The following is a 17,257-nucleotide window of genomic DNA, read 5'->3' on the forward strand; positions in this document are numbered from 1 at the left end:
CTCTATGCACCCAAGGATAAAGGTGGGCTGAGTTTACCTAATGTTAAATTGTACAACCTGTCTTTTTTTTAAATGGCCAAGATAGCTTAACATTGGAGTAGAGCTGCATCTGATTTTAACTGGGTCAATATAGAACAGACTCTTTCCACACCATTTCACCACACACCGGTGTTATCCCAACAGGTAACTGGCTTAGAAGAGGACAGAGATCCAGTCATCCAACACTCTACGGAAGTGTGGGCAAAGTTCCACAAGTTATACGAACTCTCATATAACAAACAGCAGTATTCCTCTCTGTGGCACAATCCCAAAATTAAAATAGGTAAACGCACTGTGTTTTGGAGAAAGTGGGTAGAAAATGGAATCCACACAATTGGCGATCTTTTCAGTGAGAGTATTATTAAATCATTTGCTGAACTTGTTCAGCAGTGTAATCTGGAAGAAAAGGGTGACTTCTTGAAGTACTTGCAGATTAGACAATGCATATTGAAAACAGTTTGCACAACCAGTAGCTCATGTGAAAACTTAAGAGTGATCTGGCAAAGAGACCTTGAATGTGATATAGACAAGGACACTTGGAAACAAATATTGGCCGATAATGGTAAATATATAAAAGAATCAGGTACTTTTTTACATCTTATATGGGAATGTGCTTTGGTCAAACCATTTTTGGAAAAAAAAACTAAAATTCCTAGAGACAAAGATAGACGTAACTCTACCACTATGTCCGTGTCAATGTCTTCTTGGAGACAAAACAGCAATACCCCAGCTCACAAAAGAGATACACTCAGTTTTGGTGGTTGCGTTAACCTTAGCTGCAAGGCACCCAAAAGGCACCCAAACACCCTACATTCCAGGAATGGAAAGTGTTAAGGACTAAAACTGTATCATATGAGATAATACTGACTAGATTAAGAGGCAAAGGGCAGGTGGTGTTAAACAATTGGGATTTCCTTCAAGTGTACCTGACTTCTCAATAGTTGCTTTAATATAAGACTTGCAGGAATGTGACTATTACAGTTTGAACCATGTGATTATAGTATTTGTATGTTAAGATACGTGTACATATTAGACGCATATTTTTCATATGCTGTTACATTTTTTGGTTTCCTTCTTCATCATTCAGGAGCACCTTATTTTTACATTATTTCCCACTATTTCTTTTTGTGTTATAAGCTTTTATTTTCTTATATTATACCATCCAAGCTTTGTACCTCATTTGTTTGTTTAAATGAAAACATTTAATTACAAAAAAAGAAAAAAAAAAGATCTGCTTAAAGGCACACTATGCAACATTTTTCAGTTAATTAATGTGTTCCATAACGTTTTGGATGATTAAATGAGTCATTTCAGGTTGAACAAAGGTATTCTCGGCCGCCCTGGTGGTCTGTGGGGGAAATACCGCACTTGCAATTGCAGGAGCACCGACCCGCACCCACAGGCTCAAAAGTCTCGCAAGAGTCGGTCTTGCTTTACGGCGAGAACTGCTACACCCCCCAGTTAAAAGCATGCTCGTTGCTAGCACAGTGGCGATCTTTGTGCAGTGCTGCTTTCACACCGGACGCAGCAAAAGCAGCAAAATCGCGTCTGCTGCTTCATTTTTACTGCTTGTACCAGGTAGTCTGATGCGCAGCTGAAGCAGCTTTGCTGCTCTAGCTGCGCGGTGCAAAAGTGTGTCTGATGCGCGTTGGGCGGAGCTTCACTATCCTTTCTCTGCCTTGCAGCTATATTTGCTGTGATCAGTGGGAATAAAGTAGTTTTAATATGTTTTTAAGTGAGAAAATACACCTGAAAACGTAATCAGTGCAGTCAGTTCATTCAGATTATCATCCTGCCTTCCAATATTTTTTCTGTCGGAGCCGCTCAGACCCCCACATACCAGCAGTGCGCCGACAGTAGGAATCCCTTCATCAGCAGCCTCTGGCAGCGTCGCCTCCTCGCTCGAAGGTTATGAAAAACCACAGTCCCTCCAGCTGTACCTTGAAATACATCACTTTGAGCCTTGTTTTAAACAGACTGGACTTGGATACTTGGACATTGCTTGAGCTCTTTTGGGAGTTTATTCCAGACCTTCAGACTACTGATTGAAATGCACGTTCTCTTCATGGTGGTTCAGACCCTAAAGGTTCTAAAGTCAGGGTTTCCCTGTAGTCATAGCCCCCACTGTATCAGAAAACAGCTTTTGATTATTTTCTGGTAGTATTTTATTTCTAACTTTACACATAAACCGAGGTATTTGAAACTCTACCAGATCTGGGAGTTTGAGGAGGCTGAACTGTAAAAATAGTACATAAGTATTAGGTTGTAAGTTTGAAAAGAAAAATCTATGTACGGTATTTGATATTATTTTTGCATTTACTATAACAAGTTGAAACGATTCTGGAGCTTTGTTTTATAAGGCAGAGCAAGTCTTTCGTGCCAAGTGATGCAATGTGTCTTATTTGCATAGTAAAACTTCTCACTCTAACTTTTGGCGCTCAGCCAAAAAAAGATAAACACTTCAGTGTTAGACTTATGTGCAACTATGTATGACTTACTGATTTGCATAAGCCGGGCTTCCTGGGCAGGAAAGGCTTGCCTGCATTTCACTGTTAAAAGGATCTCAATTTATTCAACAGTAATCTCATTAATTATCAGTTCTTGTGGTTTTCCTTGAGTGCAAGACACATCTCTGAACTGTACCAGGGATCTGTAAATAACACAGCACCCAATCAATTACAATTTACAATTACATTTAGAATATTTACTAGAAATATTTTTTTGTAACATTTCTGATTATTCTGTACACTGTGAGCAAATTGAGCTATTCTGAGATCAGCTGAATTAAGCTGTAGATATTTTAGTGAAAGTTATTTACCTACTGTAATATATCTATCTATCTATATATATATATATATATATATATATATATATATATATATATATATATATATATATATATATATATATATATATATACACTACCGTCACATTAAAATGTCCTTATTTCTGAAGGAAAAGCACTGTACTTTTCAATTAAGATAACTTTAAACTAGTCTTAAGTTTAAAGAAATACACTCTATACATTGCTAATGTGGTAAATGACTATTTTAGCTGCAAATGTCTGGTTTTTGGTGCAATATCTACATAGGTGTATAGAGGCCCATTTCCAGCAACTATCACTCCAGTGTTCTAATGGTACAATGTGTTTGCTCATTGGCTCAGAAGGCTAATTGATGATTAGAAAACCCTTGTGCAATCATGTTCACACATCTGAAAAAAGTTTAGCTCGTTACAGAAGCTACAAAACTGACCTTCTTTGAGCAGATTGAGTTTCTGGAGCATCACATTGTGGGGTCAATTAAATGCTCAAAATGGCCAGAAGAAGAGAACTTTAATCTGAAACTCGACAGTCTATTCTTGTTCTTAGAAATGATGGCTATTCCATGCGAGAAATTGCTAAGAAATTGAAGATTTCCTACAATGGTGTGTACTACTTCCTTCAGAGGACGGCACAAACACGCTCTAACCAGAGTAGGAAAAGACGTGGGAGGCCGCGTTGCACAACTTAGCAAGAAGATAAGTACATTAGAGTCTCTAGTTTGAGAAACAGACGCCTCACAGGTCCCCAACTGGCATCTTCATTAAATAATACCCGCAAAACACCAGTGTCAACATCTACAGTGAAGAGGGAGCTGTGGGATTCTGGGCTTCAGGGCAGAGTAGCAAAAAAAAAGCCATATCTGAGACTGGCCAATAAAAGAAAAAAATTAAGATGGGCAAAAGAACACAGACATTGGACAGAGGAAGACTGGAAAAAAGTGTTGTGGACGGATGAATCCAGGTTTGAGGTGTTTGGATCACAAAGAAGGACATTTCTGGGACGCAGAACAAATTAAAAGATGCTGCAAGAATGCCTTACGCCATCTGTTAAGCATGGTGGAGGTACCGTAATCTGATGGTCTGAGGCTGCTTTGGTGCTGGTAAGGTGGGAGATTTGTACGGGGTAAAAGGGATTCTGAATAAGGAAGGCTATCACGATATATATATATATATATATATATATATATATATATATATATATATATATATATATATATATATATATAATGATAATGTTTTATCTTTAATGTAATATCAGTTTGACTGGTTTTGTGCTCTTATTTTTTTCTTCCTCTTTGTTAATATGTTTTACTCTTTAAAATTGTCATGATCCAGGACAGAACGACCCAGTATTCAGTCTAGATTGAGAGAGGAATATCTTAAAAAGTGTTTTTTTAAACTGAGCTGGCTGTGGATCCATGGAATCAGTCGCTAGAGCGTCTCTGACTGGAAACTCTGATGGAGAAAAACACATTAGAGAATCTGATGGAGGATGATTATCCATGTCAGTCCCTAACCGGGTTTAATAATTCAGTCCATGACCCGAGAACGAGGTAGGATCCAGCTGTAGGGATGCCAACGAGATGCAGCGAGCACCGCCCAGAGTGTCTAGGATGATGCAGCCCTGGGGAACATGCCGTAGTCTGAGCCAGGTCAGGGAAACAGATCAGGCTGGTTTGTGGTTCCAGGAAAAGGCTCAGTGGTTGAGAGGCAGAACAGGATCAGGAAATTAGAAACACTATGATACACTAAAAACCCCTCTCACCACTGGCCCGAGGAAAATATAATCTGGCCATGATAGTACGATGCAACTACCTTAGGCCAGCCTTCAGAGCCAAGATCATGACAAAAATACCAGAACTTGTCATGATCACTATCCTGATAGCTGACCTAATTGCTCATTTCACTCACCTGTCTAACTCTGCCCAGTTACCCATTATTCCTCATCTCATCCACCTGCTACTGCTGCTTTATATATGGCTCAGTCCCAGCTATCGGGGCCTGATCAATGACATCGTTGCAAGATCATTGAGTTTGAGTTTGGAGTTTGAGATCAATGCAGTTTCCATAGTTCATGTTCTCAAGGGTTTTAGTTTTTCATAGAGTTCCTGATCATGTTAAGTTTTTGTGTACCGTAGTTCAAAGTGTTTTTGATCATGTCAAGTTTTAGCGTTTCATAGTTCGTAGTGTTCCTGACCATGCCCGGCCTCTTAACCACTGAGCATCCCTGTTTTGGCTCAGTGGAGGGAGTGAGTTTTAAAGTACTGCAGTTTTCATGTTATCGTACCTTGTTCTTGTGTGTCCCATCTCGTTTTGCAGTCCATCGGCTGGATCCTGCCTCCCTCTGAGAGGATCGACTGAACTGTTGAAAGCAGAGTGCCAGTGATGGGCAGTCCCCCCTGCCTCACACTGAAACCGCTGCAGATCCACAGCTCCGTGTCGTGATTATTTTTTAATAAACATTTAGAATCTTCCCACTTGCTCATTACAGAACTTGCACATAAAATCTTGCATCATAAAATATTTTGTATGTCTGATTATCCAACCGTTAGTATTTAGTATTTAGTAAAAAGTTAAATACTTTTTTACTCTGACTTGAGAAAATTTTTGGATGACTTCTTTTCACTCTTACTTTAAAAAAATAAATTGAAGTAGTGCTACCAGACTCTGACTGGTAATGTGTGATACCGGGCATTTGCCCGGCTGGAGAGTAAGTGATGGGGCCCGGCATTGAAGGAGGGCTGGTCCTCGCACACTGAAATTAGGACTGGCCCTCCTTCGATCATGCTGGCCCCAACACTTACTCTCCGGCCTGTGGCAGTGAATAACTCAAGGAACTCAAGAAGTAATAGAATCTTAACCACCTAAATGATGCACGCAGTATATATAGCCCTTCCTTGTCATGCACATCTTTGTGACGGTTGGCATATGGTGTCATTTCCTATTTCTTCAAACTGTAAAATCCTTACAACAAACAAAATTTTACTAAAACTAAAATACTTTCTTTAAACCAAACTACGATGTTCCTCTTTTATTTGGCGAAGTTCAAATATTTTGCAAAAATATGTTGCGGTGCATGATGGAGTTTTGGATTTGTTTACAGTATTCCATTTCATTGCCCAGATGCCATCTAGACTCGCCTCTATATTGTATTGTTTTATGTTGGTGTTTTTCCAATACTCGGCTTACGTTGTAGACCTAGTATCTGTGAGTGGGTGTCTGGCTGGCTTTTTTCAAGTGTGGACGTTACGCAGCAGCAGCAGTCACTGTCGCATTCAACCGAAGCCAGTAAAACCGCATTATAGAAGTCTTGGTGGTGGTTGTCGTGTGATGCTTGAGGATAGATCAGTTGACAGGGCCGAATATCATTCCCAGTTCGAGCCTGAGTGCTATCCACCCTCTCACACCTAATTATTACGAAATTGAAAAAAAGGAAATAGTCCTGATTTTAATTTTTTTTGGCATTGTGGATGTTTGGGTGTATGTGTTTGTACTGCAGTGTAAAGGTTTGAGAGGTAAAGCGAATCAAAATGTACATAGTAAAATAATGGGGAGCAATTAGAGAAACATTGATAGAAGAACAACATAGACTCATAACATGATTATATCATTGGACATGACTTATTATGCTTTAGTCCCAGGCCAGAGTCTTTAATCCTAGTTTAGACCAGTCCTACTGGCTGAGTCATAGCATTACACCCAAAGCACAGGTGCAGCAGCGTTATTTGCCTTATCAGGAAAGAGCATTAAAACGGAGTCATCATTAAAAAAATAAAATTAAATAAAAAAATATGGGGGGGAATAGTATGGCAAGCCGTTTTAACATAAATTCGGCTGCTCCACCTTTACATTCAAGATATCTCAAATTGTTTTATGACTAGACGTTTTAGTAATTTAAGATATCTCTAAATATATTTTGACTAGTCAAAATTCCTATTCGGGATATCTCTAATTACATTCTGACTAGTCGAAATGACGTCAGATTTACCATTAACTTGTATGGAGACGTCAATTTAAGATATCTAGAATTAATTACTGACTATCTGAAATACACATTTCAGATATCTACAATTAAATTACGACTAGTCATAAAGGAAATTGAAGATATCTCGATTTTAGTTTTGACTAGTCATAATTCTAATTAAAGATATCTCAAATGCCACCATATTTCAAGATATCTTAAATGTATTTTGGGATAGGAGATATGCAGTTTTGACTAGTGAAAACTCAATTATAGATATCTTAAAAGCAAATAATGACTAGACAAAACAAATTTAAAGATATCTTGAATTGTAATTTCGACTATTCGAAATTCCTTTTAAGATATCTCTAAATGAATTAAAGATATCTTGAATTATTCAGCTTTTCCATTAAAGATATCTTAAATTGACATTCTGACTAGTCAAAATGACATCAGTGATATCTTGCCATAAATCAAAAACGTCAGAGATTTGCGTAGCGTTTTGGCGGACAGGTGTTAGCCTTGCTAGCTAATTGATTGTGCTATTCAGTGGTCCACAATAGCTGCGTCTCAATTTGCAGGCTGTGTTCTTCGAAGGACCCAGCCTACCCAGCCTTAGGAGGACCCAGGAGGATGCTCCGAAGGCTCCGATGGCTGTGATATGGAAATTTTTATTTTATTTTATTTTTTATTTACTTATTATTGGAGGAGGAGAGTCGGCTTTGACGGCTTCGGCGGCAGCAAAACCGTCGACGGATTTTTCTCAGGCTGGGAGAGCGCAGTGGAGAGGTAACATCTAGGCTACATGTTATTATTTTCCCCCACAGGGGCCTGCTAATGATCAGAATATACCAGCTATTAAACAAACGTTTGTCAGCAGATTGACGAATATGTTTATCAAATTTTAGATTCATTTGTATGACTTGGTATAAGCTTGTTTGTAACTTTAGTAATTTGAATTGCATAGTTAAATGTGTACAAACCCTGTAAATAACTGACTTAAATCACTACTTTCACCATTACTAATGTTGTGTTGAGAACCCAAACGGTGTTAGATTGAGAAATAAATCATTATTTGTCTAAATTATCCCCTTACTGCCTGATTTTATTTGCAATTATATAACAAAAACAGAAAACAGGAAAAAAAAATTCTAAATCTAAAAACGAAAGAAAAAAAAAAGTTAAATAGTGGATCTAGATTAGGTAAAATAAAATTTCTAATAATTCATGTAGCAAAGATAATGAAAAAAGATAGATGACTGAATAAAAATAAAAAATTTTGTCTCCTTTTTTCTACAGGTCATAATGGCATGTGCTGTCCTGCACAACATCTGCCTGGGAGCCCGTGACCCCCCAGATGATGTCCCACTCGCAGTCAGAAGACTCCAAGCTCATCTGTGTGGCATCGCATCCCATCCAGTCCAGCAGCACCACCAGGGACTCCTGCTCAGTGACAATTGTGTATATATATATATGTTCTCAAGTAATAATTATTGTATATCTTCCGTAAATAGTAGTAGTTAATTTTAAAATCTAATGTAGTTAAAAATGTTTTTAATAGTTTATTGTAAATACTTGCTTCTCTAAAAAATAAACTGATGTTGTCACTGAGAAGTTGTTCTAAGTTTACTTAACTTCTTACACCCTCGGGGGGAATAAATAAATTTCCGCCTGACAAAAACACACAAAAGTAAATCACTTATAGCCTCACAGCTATTAGATTTAAGAAGAAACTTTTGGTACCTCTGTAAAGGTAAGATGTCATAGAATGGTTTTCTGGTGTCAGCACCATTGTAGCTTTGACCCTGCCTGAAATATTAGGGACAAAATATTTTGCATTTTTTGAACCTCGCCAAAATTTTCTTTGAAATAAACATTGCAAAACACTACCAAAATATTATTTATAGCACAAAAAAGTAGTACAGACTTTTAAATCTAAATGTTGTGTAAAAATATACCAAATTTGGACTCAATCAGATGAATCATATTTATTTTAGAATGGTATTAGTGAGAAATTTCTTAGGCGGAGAGGCCATTTTGGCACATTTATCCAAAAATGTCACCAAACTGTGCCAAATGTGTTTTTTACATCAATACTGGGGGTTTGGTAAAATTACGAGGTCACGTAGCAGCTGGACCCGCCGGTGGGTCCGTAGGGTTCAAGGGGTTAAATTGTAAAGAAGTGATGAAACAGATAATGTAAAAAGGTTAAAAGACACACCGATAACAATAACTTTTATAAACAATTTAATAATTTAATTTAACAATAACAGCAACACAGAACCTCCACTTGTAAAAGACAAAACAAAACAAAAAATCAACATCTGTCCACCATCCTCTCCAATAAATGAAATAATCTGTCCATCCTTTCCCGCCTCCCTCTGCCATCTCATATCCTCCCTCATTAAATCAACCAACTCGTCACTCCTTCTTCTCTTCCTCCTTTCCCTCCTCTCTCATCCTCATTCTCTTCCTCATCTTCACCCTGATGCTGCTCAGCCTCTGCAGCACCTGGCCCTGTTGTGTCCTCAGGGATGGAGGCAATTAGGACAGGTGGGTTTAACAGAGGGCCTCTGTCCTAATACCTCATCCATGAGGACAAACCAGGGCCAGGTGGCAGCAGTAGGATTCCCACTGACCCCCTGCTCTGTCTCTGGATCTTTGCATTACTAAAGTGGAGGAAAACAATTTGTGTCAACAGATGCTTTTTTCTGTAGTGTTTCTTTAAAGCTATAGGAGTGTTTCATGAACTGGATGGATTGATGAAATTCTACAGAAAAAGACTACTTTGGAATGATAACCTGGAGAGGAATTTTTTCAAGCTTACTAAAAGTGTTTTAATGTAATATTATATTCATTATTGGAAAATGGTTTATTCTCAAGTGAAGATTCTTTAAAATGTCTCCCAATTTCCAAGCAAAACGTTTTCATGACTTAAGTTACTGTAAAATAAAGAATCCTTCAGGTCTTCAGATTTTATAGCAGTATACTTTAGCTAAACCTGTGTTACTTGTTTTATTTTGTTTTTCTTTTTTTCTATTTTTTCCTTTTGATTCTTTAAAATTTTTTGTCTGTTTAAGTTTATAGTTTTTTATCTTATAAAAACCATTATGGGTTGCATCTGTTCAATTGTACCTTTCTGCTGTTTGAAATAGTATTTTGAATTTGTTTTTCAATAAAATAAAATAAAATCTAAGTGTGAATCAGACATGAAGCGGAGGTGCGCTTTTATTTTCAGAGGAGCTGAAGGAGGGTGCTGTAATGCTTTGTGCCGTCTAGCAAGTCAAAATCAAAAGCTAGGCTTTACTATAATTTCCGAAGAGGCAGAAAGCTTTACCACGGAATTAAAAACTGCATCTGGTTATTACCTGAACCGGTGTAGGTACCAGATTGACTCGGGCTGCCAGATTGACTCGGGGGCCTGCGCCTTTTGATGACGTCACTTGCGCAAAACATTTTGATTGGTCTGGACAGCTTACTAAAGTAATTATAGCGGGGTGTAGGTTTTATTCGAAAGCGGGATTGCTGTTTGTAAACGGACAATTTTACGAAGACATTCTCCATGGTCCCTGCGCCTTCTGATGACGTCACCGAATTCGCCATGGGCCTTGCGCCTCCCGATGACGTGACATTATGGCAATGCCACTCAAACAAACTACATTGAGCCCGCGGTCTGCATTTGTAACGAGAATAAATTCAGGAGAATGAAGCTAAAGGGATACAAAAAATAAACTTGTAATATTACAAAACCAAAAATACTACGAATACAAAGTATATTCAGAGATTAAAGTCCCTCTGATACTGTTTAAGTGACTGAGAAACTGCAGATTTGCCACATTTAAGATGGCGGACGCTCTGACGCATCTCAAAAGGCGCAGGCCCCCGAGTCAATCTGGCAGCCCGAGTCAATCTGGTACCTACACCGGCCTGGGCTGCCGAATATTCATTGTTTCCAGATCGGACATGGGTCGATATTAACACTTTCAGCTCCTCTAAGCCGTTTTTAAGTGCGTTGTGTGTGTCGGCAGAAAGTTGATCAGAAATTCTTTGCAAATTCCGCAAGCATTCTTCAAGAATGCTTTTTTTCTCGCTCTCCACATAACCCAGAATGAAAAACTCTTTCGATATTGTGGCATTTTCTCACAATTTTGTCCAAAACTGCCAGCACCATTGAATCTTCAGGCAATTGTTTGAACAGCTTAGTACAGCCAATAAGAGGCTTACACGCAATCTCTTACTTCAGATATCTAAAATTGTAATACTGACTAGGCATAATTACGTTCGAGATATCTTAAATTATAATTACCGATGTGTGACGCTTTAAATGAGGAATCCGGTGACGTAATTTGAGATATCTTGAAAGGAATTTTGACTAGTCAAAATGTGATTGAAGATATCTTGAATTATTATTCTTCCTAATCAGATTGTAAATAGAGATATCTTAAATTACTGTTCCGGATAGTCAAAATGTGGTTTTGTCTAGTCAAAAAGTATTTTAAGATATCTGGAACGTAATTATGGATAGTCAGACGAAACCGAATTTATGTTAAAACGGCTTGCCATAGAAATATAGGGCTTGGTCGTCGTGACGTAGGCACTTCGCGTCGCCGCCATGTTGAATGCGTCTTTTACCGCTGCTCAGACTACTGCCTATGACTACCGGGTACTGTACTCCCTCTCAGCCGTGTTTTAATTTGATTAATTTCACCTTAACTTGATTTTAACCATGGTAAACCGTTGCTGTATTGTGGGCTGTAACAGCTCAACGCATGATCACCATGGAAACATAGAAAATGGGTTAACTTTCCACCGCTTTCCTGAATGGACGCGTAACCATGGAGACCAAGCGTCAGAGATAAAGAGTCGTCGGCTTGCTTGGATCGCGGCTGTAAGACGACCGAACATAACTTTCCACAGTATTCCAATGTCATTGAGAGTGTGTTCCCTGCATTTTCATTCTGGTAAGTTAAAGATGCACGGTTTTATTTTATAGCCTACTTTGTTTCTTTCCTTCAAAGTTGGGATCTTTTACGGGAAAATAATAAAAACGGCAGCGGGAAAAGGCTCAAATACGTGAGAAACCCGGAGGGTTGGCAGTTAAGGTTACTAACTACACCTTTGAAACACATAGCAGCTAGTTAAAAGTATATTACATGCATGAGTGGTTGTTAGCACTAGCGGTTAGCAGTTGCTAAACTAGCAGGTTCCAGAGCCCGTCTGATCACAGCTTACCTTCGTACGAATTACTCTGTTCCCACTGTTTGCTGGCTTTATGAGCTGCAGCTCCTGAACCCATCCATTGATGAACTGCATATGAGACTCCAAGGACTTGTAGCTTCTGAACTGTTTTGAAGTATAGGCGCTCACTCATCGGTGCTCCACTCATTGTTTGGAACTTTATATGGATCCAAATGATTAATAATGCTGATTTTGTCACCATACCGGTCCCTGGCTTCTCTATTTAATGTGTCCCGGTAAATTCCAGATCCTTTTCGGGATTTTAACATCTTTTTTCTCTCTACTTCTGTCTCTTCTTTCAACAACAACGTTGTATCAGAGCTATGTTTACGTTTGCGTAGCCGTCAATATGACCGCGACGTCCCACAATGCAACGTGGATCCCGAGCCCTATTATATAGCTTATATGACTGCAGTTTGGTGGTGGTTCCAAATGTTGCATGTAGATGATTTAAATAAACACACACACACAGACATATATACTTATAGATAGATAGTTGTGTGTTGGTGTGTGTGTATGTGTTTGATACCTCTAAATATGGTGTGTCTGTGTGCAGCTGCCTGCTGAGGGCTTTCCATTGCACCCCCCATCCATCCCATTGTCAACTCACACCCTCTCGTCCATTCATGGATTGAGCTAGCAAATGGGCTGTCAGTGTGTGTGTGTGTGTGTGTGTGTGTGTGTGTGTGTGTGTGTGTGTGTGTGTGTGTGTGTGTGTGTGTGAGGGAGGGCTACAAAGGGGTGGAGTCATTTTACCGTATCTTAAAGGTCCTATTTTATTGGTAGATAGATGGTTGCTTGTTAGTTGTTAGATATCTGCCTTCATATTGGTTGATGGAGCAGCATTAGTGCAAGGAGGGAATGGTAGCTGAGTTACACTCCATCTGCTGTCAATCACATTGATAAACCTGCAGCCTCATGATATCAAATTGAGCCTCTTTTGATCAAAGAAGAATGTAAAAGGTTGATAGGTTTTGCTTCTAGCTGAAAAGGAATCACCTTAAGCGTCACTCTGCTTGGACTGGTTTGTTTTTTCCTTACTCTCTTGGTGGATGCTGTTATACCCTCCTCTGTTAAAACAAAAACAAAAAAGGGAAACCAACACTATTTTTGCATACTGGGCTGATTTCAACTCTTGCAAAACTGGGAAACTCCTCCTTTGAATTTGAGCTTCTAAGCCTAAACTGTCCAAAGGCAGCATTTCATGAAAGACGTTTTAGGGTTCGTCAGCTTCTATCTGCTCGGTTTCTGGAACTTTTTGGTAAGTTGTACTCATGTTGTCTTTAACATTATGCAGTACACATTTGGTACACTTTGTCGTAGGTTGCATCAGTTTTCTGCTGTACATGCAAACATTTTGCCTCTGTGTCTTAAATATTTGTGTATCTGATAAAACTTTACTATTGATAGTTATATGATCTGTTTTCTAGCATTTGTGTGCTCAAAACTTACAACTTGTAAGTTTGTACTGAATTTAACATTTAGATATTTTCCATCATATTAATAAATGAAAACCTATTTGTTTTGCTAACAGTGAAATTTAATTGTTTTTTTTTTCTTTCATGAAAGTTAATTAAAGGAACATACCAGTTTTAAGGAAACATTTTAGAGGAATTTCATCACGTTCCACTCTAGATCTAAGCATTGTTTTTGCTTTGCTATCACATAAAACAAATACAATTTTATAATTCCATTAAGGTTAAAAAAAAAAATCCACTGGACTTGGTTTCCAAGATTTGAAGACGTTTCGCCACCTCTCCAGGAAGCTTTCTCAATTCAATTCAATTCATTTGAATTGAGAAAGCTTTCTGTAAAGGTGGCGAAACGTCTTCAAACCTTGGAAACCAAGTCCAGTGGATTTTTTTTTTTTTTAATCTTTACGGAATGACTATGACCTGGATGACTAATAATCTTCATCAGCACAATTTTAGAATAATTTAAATAAGGAAACCTTTTAAATAAGTCATTCTTTGATTTTATATTTGAATATCAAGGCAAACTTAGGCGCTTTAGTCAGTGAAATTAAGAGGTGAATATTAGGGTTTATGCTGAGCCCCCGCCTGTGGGGCAACACAACAGACAGACAGTGGTGATATGTATCATGGAAGATGAATCTGGACACCACCAGTTGCAGGAAAAAGCAAAGGTGGGTAGAAGAGGAGGAGGATGCTTTCAGGGAGGTCCCCTGTGGCTTCAGTAGGCATCTGTTCACCCCCTCCCCAATCCTCTCCACCCAGCCGGTCATGATTTTACGTGAGTGGCTCTCCGTCGGGCTCATCCGGCAAATGGCAGCCGTCCGGCGCTGGGCCCTAAGGGACTGGTCAGGGTCTGATCTCAGGGGAGCTCACCTTCCCCACACCCCAAACCCCCAAGGGGGGTAACCCTGGATCATCACATACATGGAGAGGCATTTAGTGCACTTGCACTGCAGGCAGAAAGGGTCCCTGAGGTTGAGGCTGCAGCATCTGCTCTCTGTGGAAGAACTTGCACAGGATTTACATAGTTACAAAAAATATCCTATAAAACAAGCAACACGTTATATATGATGTACCGTAAGCTATTAAAACAGACTTTTTTTCCACTCTGCTGTTTTAACAGAAATGATCTTATCACCATATCTTAAGAAGTTTCCTGATCTTGGGAAATTACTAAACTGTGAAAGACTAATGGAAATATTTTAGAATTTTGACACAAATCCCTAAAATCATGCTAGATGACAGAGTATTATTAAAATGTTTAGTGATTTAGATGTGCAGAGAGCAGCTAAAGAACAGACAGAAATCTTTCAAAGTCTGGCAAAATTATTATTATGCAAATTAGAATCTGCCTGAATAACTGAATATGTTAAGCTCCTTTTTTCTCTGGCATTCCAATTGAAATATTATTGGTGGATTTATACTATTGTATTTCTTTTATAAACATAATAGCAGCAGGGTTGTTTTTTTTTTACCAACAAGTTCATTACAAGTTCACCTTACTTGGAATTATGAGGTAATCTTCCAAATAGGCCTTTAACATTAAAATAATGCTTCCCAAAAATGTGATATAAAAGTCATTTTAAATGATTTTTTCCACAATTTATAAATCTAGAAACCGTGAGGAATTAGACTTTTTTATTCCACTAAATAAAATTATTCTTCCTGTTAGGTCAGTAGGCATTGCTCTCACAGTCGCTGCTTTTTGCTTTTGTTTCCCATGGCACTCTCATTTCTGCTGACTCCTCAAAGACTATCTGCAGCTGATGCTGGTGTGTCTGCTGCATTACCAGCAATGTTTTGCATGTATCCTTGCATGTGTATGTGTGTGTGTGTGTTTTTAAGGGGGGGGGGGGGGGGGGGGGGGTGATTTGAAACCCCCCTCCACACCCCGCCTGCGTCTGTGCATGCTGCTCCGGCCCGAGAGAACAATACTGCCGTCACAGGGGGACAGATTGGGTGGCAGCTGCATTGTTGAAGGACAGCAAGCCAGACACACTTCTTCCCCCCTACCCACCCCAATACACACAAGCGCTCTCTCGCTCCCTCCTTTTGTGCTGCTTTTGTTGTTGGTGAACTAAATTATTCCAGCTCTCTTGTGGCATTCAGGATGACAAACAGCGGTACGGCAGATTAGACGACAGGGTCGGGACATAAAGGGGCCCCTGCTTTCCGGTGCCTTGGTCTGCGATTTCAAATATTACTCCTCACAAATGAGAATGGGACCAAAAGTGCCCTTTTTCATCTTTTGAACTAGTTTGAATAGGTTGGTGGACAGAATTGTATTTACACAACTTAGATTTTTGACCGATTTCTCATCCACAGAAAATTTCTGTTTCTACATCAAGTTACACCGAGTATCAATCAGAGATCAACCAATACAGCGTTTTTATATCCAATGTTGACACCTAATATTATGACATCAGTCTAACAGATCCTTGATGTGTGCTGCTGATATTTTTTGACCGATTCCTACACTGATATTGCTTTTTCTTTCTCCATTTACATGATTAAAAAAGGACACAGTAAAATCTTTACTGTTACTTTTGTTTAAACAAAAAGAAACATTCATTAAAATCAACAAAACATTAACATTATAATTGAGGGAGCGGCAATGCATGCACCTAATGGGATCTCAAGGCATGGCTACTGAATGGGCTTTAATCCACCAACACATAAGCACATCGGCTGATACCACTGCAAGAAAATAAGACGTTAATATTGGCCAAAAATATGGGCCTAGGTATTGTTTATGTCTACTATCAGTCCCTGAGGATAGTGGGTGAACCATACAACTCAGAAAAACACAGGAATGTACTCTGCCTTCTACAATCAACAACAATCCAATGATTTGTACTAAGTGAACTAAAAGCTGTTGAGGGGATCCACGTTAAACGGGTGGCATAGCAATGCTCTCAGTGGCATAGCATGCATAGCAATGCTCTCGGTCACAACAGCAGTTTACCCCATTATAATGTTAGTGGAAACATTGGGAAAGAGGTTTTGAAAAACAGACTTTTTGTCTGTTTAAAAAAAACAACAACATTGTTTTGGTTCAGTTTGTTCCGTATAAAGCAGACTTACTCTTCAGCAAGTCCAAGTTTGATTTTCAATGTGGTGGCAGGGCATACTTATGATATATAAGGTTGAAAATATAAAAGGTTAGTTTACATGCAAAGATTTAAAAATTGTTGATGGATTTTCAAAACGCATGATTAAATATCAGGGGTCGTATGGTGTGATCTCTCCAGCCACACACACAGTCACTACAGACGATTCTGATGCTTTCAATGCGCATCGAGTGAAGAGTCTGCAGATGGTCTTTGTGTACAATGGCAGATGCAATCAAGGGAGTGGATTTATTTCATGTGATAAGTGGGAAAAGGGTCGCTTTAGGATGTTTTTAAATGACAAAGTTCAGCTCAAAACATCATCTGTGCAGTTAGTTCATTGGGATTATGATCCTTACCTTTAAATATTTGTTATATTTAAATATTTTTTTCCCTGCCTGCAAACCAGCAGGCTGGGGATCCCCAGTGACAGCTCCCTAAGCCACGGATTTCCCACTGCTGTTAGTAGAAGCTGGAAGTGAATATAAAGTTGTTGATTTTTATGTGGTAAAAACTATAAGTATCAGGGTGTAACAAAAAATATTTTTTACCTGCAACTTTTGACATTTTAAGTTAAATTAGGAAAGAATAATAAACTGTGTTGTTTCTAG

General features: G+C 38.7%; 1 protein-coding gene across 2 annotated transcripts in view; it reads left to right on the forward strand.

Annotated features, from left to right (window-relative positions):
• Positions 1–17,257, forward strand: part of LOC119794902 (probable ribonuclease ZC3H12C) — a 56,252-nt gene that overhangs the window by 21,167 nt on the left and 17,828 nt on the right. Inside the window, exon 1 of one of the 2 annotated variants that reach the window (XM_038302667.1) lies at positions 12,853–13,322. The exons of the other annotated variant lie outside the window; for it this stretch is intronic. The gene's annotated coding sequence lies outside the window, so the exon portion shown is untranslated. Of the gene's footprint in view, positions 1–12,852; positions 13,323–17,257 lie in introns of those variants that run through there. 2 annotated transcript variants of the gene reach the window in all.

This window comes from Cyprinodon tularosa, unplaced genomic scaffold, assembly GCF_016077235.1.
Source record: "Cyprinodon tularosa strain WSP-4 unplaced genomic scaffold, ASM1607723v1 ctg497, whole genome shotgun sequence".
NCBI lineage: Eukaryota > Metazoa > Chordata > Actinopteri > Cyprinodontiformes > Cyprinodontidae > Cyprinodon > Cyprinodon tularosa.